The 6,000-nt window shown below is 31.5% G+C and overlaps 1 long non-coding RNA gene across 1 annotated transcript in view; it reads left to right on the forward strand.

Moving 5' to 3' along the window:
• The window catches only part of LOC140848717 (uncharacterized), a 75,599-nt gene extending 69,895 nt beyond the window's left edge, over window positions 1-5,704 (forward strand). The window contains exon 5 of the long non-coding RNA XR_012129829.1: window positions 5,571-5,704. This is a non-coding gene — a long non-coding RNA (uncharacterized lncRNA). The remainder of the gene's footprint in view (window positions 1-5,570) is intronic.
• Window positions 5,705-6,000: the final 296 nt, after the last annotated feature.

Genomic DNA, 6,000 nt, shown 5'->3' on the forward strand with positions numbered 1-6,000 from the left:
TCTTGGGTCTCCAGCTTGCCAATTGGAGTTTTGTGGACTTCTCAGCCTCCATAATTGTGTGAGTCAGTTCCTTACAATAAATCACGTTTTGTGTGTGTGAAATATAAATAAATCAATACTATTTAGTAACTGTTTCATAATATTGTAATTTGCATTTCTCTGATGACATATGATGTTGAACATTTTTTAGATGCTTATCTGCTATCTTTGTAGTTTCATGGGGAAAACATCTGGTCAGACTTTTCCACATTGCCTAGTGGGATTATTCGTGGTGAAGTTTTGAGGGTTCTTTAAACATTTTGGATATATATCCTTAATCAGATAAATGTTTTGCCAATATTTGCTCTCAGTCTGTAATTGATTATGTTCTCCTAACAGTATCTTTTGCAGAGCAAAGGTTTTTAATTTTAATAAAGTCCAACTAATTTTTTTCATGAATTGTGTTTTTGATTGCATATCTAAAATCAGTGATAGGAGATATATATGCCTTGTTGAGTTGAAAATAATTTTGTCTTTCATAATAAGGTGTAATGGTGGCTGAATCATTTTTATTGATTTTCTTTACCAGGTTGATGAAGTTGCCCTCTATTCCTAATTTTCTGAGAGTTTTTATCAGAAATGGATGTTGGATTTTGTCGAGTGCTTTTTCTACATCAACTGATAGGATCATAAGACTTTTCCCATTTATCTGTTGATATACTGCATTACATTGACTTATTTTTCAATGTTGCACCAACCTAGTATAGTTGGAATAAATTGCACTTGGTCCTGATTCATTTCATTTTTAACATGAAAAATATATACATATATTCAACAAATTCAAATAATTGTAAAACATAATTTTTAAGTACAACTTTATTATGCTTTAAGCAATCATCCTGAGTTACCTCACTTAATATAGAGATATTTCATATTTGAAAGGTTCTGTTAACATCAGAGAAAGGCATTATTGTAATTAAACTAATTAGATCCATATAAAATTTTAGAATTTTATATTTTTTGTAATATCCATTTATTTGTTCTGCACTAAAAAGACTAGAAGATGAGGATTGTAAAAGTACTTGCCTTTTATGTATTCTCTTCAACTCCAAATGGCTAGCCTCTGCTGGGTTGCTTCTTCTATGAAGAATTACTTTAAAGATTTTTTTCTTTTGTTTTGTATTTGTTTTTCTCTTTTTTGGGGGGAGTAAAATTGAACACCACACAGAACATCCATTTTCTTTGGTTTGTTAATATTTACGATGTTTTTCCTGTATTTGTCAAGAAATACTCAATTCCCTATAGTTACAGCTATTCAAACTAACAGTAGGAATTCTTAGTGTTGATGGACTATTGATCATACAAACATTAAAATTATGTCTCCCATAGTAAATGCCAATAACAGTTGTACATTAATTAGGAAATCAATAGACTTGTCAATAAAAAGGCAGCAGTTGACAGGAGGCCCATTGGCTGAGGAGCCAGAAACTAAGGAACTCGGTGAGTGACCTATTTATTTGACTTTAGGCTATTCTCAGAGTGTATGTGAATAAATGCAATGTAGAAACAAAATACAGGGAGCTGTGTATTGTCCATTTATTTTTCTCTACAAGAGTAAAGGCTAATTTATCATTACAGTAACTTGTATTTGTTTAATTTCTAAAACACTCACTTTGTATTTCCTATTATAACTACTAATTGCTCCAAATAGGCAGGGAATTTATGGAAAATGTAACCCAAAATTTGGTCATTCCCATAAACCCTGCTCATTATTATGTATTTAAAACAACTCTTTTTGGAAATATATGTCTGAGAATCTATTTACTTAATTTGATTCAAATTATTCTGGGCATATAGCTGAATTAAAGTACTTAAATATTCAGACTGACACAGTCCAAAAATAGTAATAAGGGGATAATTGCTACATCAAAGAAGAGTTAACATTTCCTTTCTAAATTGTTATATTACAGATAGTCAATCTTTCATTTACTCACTTTTAAGTAAATAAATATCAGAATGGACTTTGTTCATTTTTTTGCATTTAGTTGTTTGGAAATATTTTACTTTGCTTAATTTGCAAGTCAGTTAAGGACATTTTAAGAGTCATATGGCCCAAACTAGGTTAAAATAATTCTGCAAATGATGCTTTTTCCATAATGGATGGTGGTTTATCAAAACTTATAGATAGGGAAATAACAAAAAACAACAAAAACAAAGTCAAGGTTGAATTTCCTCTAAGTTTTCCAAGAAACTTAAGTTTTATAAATGAAATCATTAGTGATATTGATTTCATTGTGTCTGTGTGTATATACACATCTATATAGTATATATCCAATATGTATAAATATATGTATTTGCTGTAACTAATGAAAACATTCAACAACTTTGCATTTTTAATTTCCAACAAATATTTACAGGACAGCATTAAGCTCACTTTTGCCAAAAATCTTGGAATAAGTATGTCAGATTGTCCTTTCCTTTTTTGTCTTAGGGACTCTAGAATAGATTGATTGAGAACAGGACACATTTATATTGTTTCTTTTAAAATATAGTCACTCATCCATAAATGGGAATGACATAATGTATACAAATTAATTGTATCCCATATGTAAAATATTAATACAGAACACAAAATCAGAATTTATATCATGCCAAAAATAAAGATTCTAAAAAGAATTTTGTTGAAGTACAGACATAATTCATTTGTAAAAATAAGTTATAATTTGTTTTAAGGAGAGAAAAACATTTATGAAAGCCCAAATAACCCAGAAATTAACCACTATGAAGAAGTGTGAAATTCATTATTTTACCCACTGACAGTAATAAAAAACTCAAAACTATTAACACTGAAATCATATTTACTATTGCTAAAACTTATATTTTGTGAAACAGAATTACTTAAGAAATTATCATCTTAATAAGGCTATTATTTCATGTGTTTATGATTGTTTCTTGTGATTTTGTCTGTTTCCTTTCCAAACAAATGCTTCATAGATTAAATATCATATTATAGGTGGCTCAAATTCAATAATAGAAACATTTTTGATTTAGTTAATTCATATTAATTTTAAAACTTCCATATAACAATTGGAATGTGCATTAACTTTTTTATAGTATGTAACATGTGATAAACATGCTCTTAAAAAACTTTTAATTTTCTCAATTCTGTTAGCAATTACTAGAAATATATTTTGAAAAAAATTAATGCACAAGGAATCCCAGTAACATTCACTTTCTAAAAGAATGATTTAAATGCTGAATATTTTCATGTAATTAAAAAATCAGAGTTTATTTTCAATTTGTTAATACTATAATTGACTTGCTTTCTTTTTTACTTTCCGTGAAATTTTAACCATTTTGGTTGTCCTTGTCTCCTAACAGGATAATAGAAAAACAATGTTATTAGAACATTCTTGTAATGTTAAGATAAAAATACTTTTTAAGCTAAAGTATATTACAAAAAAGAAGAATGAGCTAAGTGTTTGAACATGGGTAACACTAAACGGAGAAAATATTTCTGAGTAAAGGAGGTTGAAGAAGGGATAATTGCAAAGCCATTTGAATTAAATTGTAAATTAGTTTTAATTTTACCTTAAGGGTAGAAAGACATAATTGGAAAGTTAAATCTAGAAAGAAAAAGTACTCTGGAAAGTAAAATATTAATCATTTGCAAATTGTTTTTGGTTTAAATGATTGACCATACTGTTTTCTATGACTAGCCTAACTAATCAAAACTGATAATAATCAGATTTTAAAATATATATATTCTATACATATTGGTCCATTATTTCTATCTTGCACAAAAGCTGTCATCAATCATATAACACTAGCACAGTTAGAGTAATTCACAATACTAATTCTCTTTGCCAAAGATTTTAGCACTTAATTATTTTCTTGTTGGAGAATCTTTCATTCTAACAATGTTTTTCCTTCAAGCAATTCTAATTATATGGAATTCAAAGTTGATTTTATATGTTGATTAATACCACAAGCAATCAAGTTCAAGTGTTATGAAAGTCTGTCTCTAAGTCATTAATATGTTTATTTTAAGACAGACTCATTTGGAACCAAAGAGATCAAACCTTAATATTTCTGTGTAGGTTAACAACAACAAATTATGCAAACATTGAGATTTCAAAGTATTTATTTTAGCTCCTGTTTTAAAACAGTCTCTTTTAAAACTTAAGTTTTAAAATATGAATTTATTACATCCAAATTTAAGGCTGCCTATTTATCATCTATATAATTTGGGTGTTTGAGAAGAGAAATGCTGTCTGCTTGCATTAAATATGGTGTGTCAGTACCCTGTATCTGCATATGGTTTATTACCTACTCTCTGGAGGGCATTTGCCTGAATAGGGCCCCTAAGGTGCTAGATATTTCTTGATTATTCATCTTAATTAATATATTATGGTGGATCAATGTGATGTTGTGGTGGGATAGCCAAATGGTCCAATTTCTTAGTACTATGAAATGATGAAGAACAAAAGAGGTGATACAGCTCTGGGACAAAACTGTAAATGTGTATTATTACCCATTGCATGTAAATATGAACTGTTTTTAATCCCCTTTTCTGGTAATAAATAAATAACAAAAAAAGAATAAACTCACCAACTGAATACCACATTGCTGCACTCAAGGCCATAATAATCTGTTTTCACAAAGACTGTATATCTAGCACCACAATTGGAGCTACTATTTGTATGAATTGGTAGTGGTAGTAGCTTAGAGTCATCCTCCAGGATCCATCTGTTTCCTGCAGGGGGCCAGACTGGTGAATTAAATGGAGATATGTTGGGAACCATTACCTGCGCATCCTTTAGATCCTTCCTAACTTACACTGTTGGGCTCAAATTGCATTATAGTTTTCTATTTGCTATCTTGGCAGAGTGACAGTTTCAGGGTCTTCATTTTGCTCTCTGCACTATGAGAGACCTTACCCCACAAAACAAGGAATCAGTGTGGGAGTTATGCCAAACATTAAGTTTGTCAAACCCAATTCTACATTTAGGGATTGTAAAATGACCATTAAGATGATTCATGGGCACTGGTGGATCCATAATAAGCTGAATCTTGGTCAGTACTCCATGATTACTAAGGAAACCATAATGATGTTTTAGATCTCTGTGTCTAACAGGCTTTAAATTGTCAGTTTCCTTTTTCCCTGAATTGTCAAGGATCTTTCTGTGGAAAGGCTGGGAATTCATTAATGGTATATGTGCTACGGTACTACTGTGTCCCTTTCACCGGAGACTTGGCCACCTCTTCAGTCAATAGATTCTGAGTCTGAAAATGCCTGAAGTCCAGAAACTGGGCAAGAGCTCATAATATTTTCATTAGATTGACTGTCTTCAGCGACCTAGTCAACCAACTTCTATTTCCTCTGATAGTGGCCTAGGTATCCTTGCTAACCAACCACCTACTTTGTTTCTAGGGACACTATTTTCTATGAACCATCTCCATAACTGTGAGTCAAAATCCTTGGCTGTTACTTGAACCCACCTGTCATTAAGATAATTGGATAATTGTGATCCCCTAGCTTCTGGCACTAAAGCACTGCTCTCTGTTCTTTTTTGTCTCTATTGTTTCAGGGTCAGACCCCCACATTGCTACCCATAAGCCTAGTTCTGCACGAGCCTTTCAACTGTCAGACTGTCTTACCAATGAGAGCTACATGATCTCGCTTTGTGGCATTAGTGTCTCTCTCAGCAGTGAATTCTTCATAACTTTGGTAAGTGTGAATCCTCTCAGCATTCAAATGGAAAATTATCATCTGGTGAGTCTTACAGTCTTACACAGTATATCCACCCCAGCATGATGACTTCCTTGAATAGTTCATCTCTTCTTCCATTGTTGCTATAGCAATTATGGAGTTTCACCTATCTTTAACACTGCTTTTTCATGCTTCTAGGAACCATCATATAGTTAATTGGACAGTCTCTAGGGCTCTTTGCCAGAGATTTAAGCCATGCACCTTGGAAGAAAGTTTCCAGATCAACAAATTATCCCCTATGCACTCTT

Source organism: Manis javanica, chromosome 4 (genome assembly GCF_040802235.1).
Source record: "Manis javanica isolate MJ-LG chromosome 4, MJ_LKY, whole genome shotgun sequence".
Taxonomy (NCBI): domain Eukaryota; kingdom Metazoa; phylum Chordata; class Mammalia; order Pholidota; family Manidae; genus Manis; species Manis javanica.